Source organism: Fulmarus glacialis, unplaced genomic scaffold (assembly GCF_000690835.1).
Source record: "Fulmarus glacialis isolate BGI_N327 unplaced genomic scaffold, ASM69083v1 scaffold14941, whole genome shotgun sequence".
Taxonomy (NCBI): Eukaryota; Metazoa; Chordata; class Aves; order Procellariiformes; family Procellariidae; genus Fulmarus; species Fulmarus glacialis.
The window spans coordinates 3,166-3,706 of NW_009193518.1; positions in this window are offsets into that span (position 1 = coordinate 3,166).

The following is a 541-nucleotide window of genomic DNA, read 5'->3' on the forward strand; positions in this document are numbered from 1 at the left end:
GAGCGGCAGGACCGGGTAGGGGGGGGTGCAGCCTCGGCCGCCAGCTCTGCATCGTGCCGGGAACAAAGCTGCTTTCTAAGCAGAGCGCTCGGCAGCCTTCGACCGAGAACCCGTTTCTAGCGTCAAGGAAAATACAAATACCGTGCCAAGGCAGCGGGCAGGGAGGCCCTGCCTGCTCCTGAGGTTGCAGGCAGCAGCAAAAGCCGCAGGGGTCGATCAGTTGGGGAACACTCGGTGTAAGCGCTTACACCGGCCTTACCTTCGGGCTTTTTGCCGCTGCCTGGGTCAGAGCGTTTAAGCCGATGATTTTTTTTTTTTCCCCCTCGCCCAGTGTGGCGCAACGAAAAGTTGCTTCTCTAAACCCACCCTTCCCGCGCGGTGCGCCACTGCAACCTTAATGTTGTTGTTTGAAAGCGTTTAACCCCCCCCTCTTCTTCCTTCCTTCCTGCTAGAAGAGGAAAGGACTTCAATTTCATCGCCGTTCTGCTGAGCAGAGCCAAAAGGATTAACCAAAAAATAAAAGTTACTCGGACACCACTTT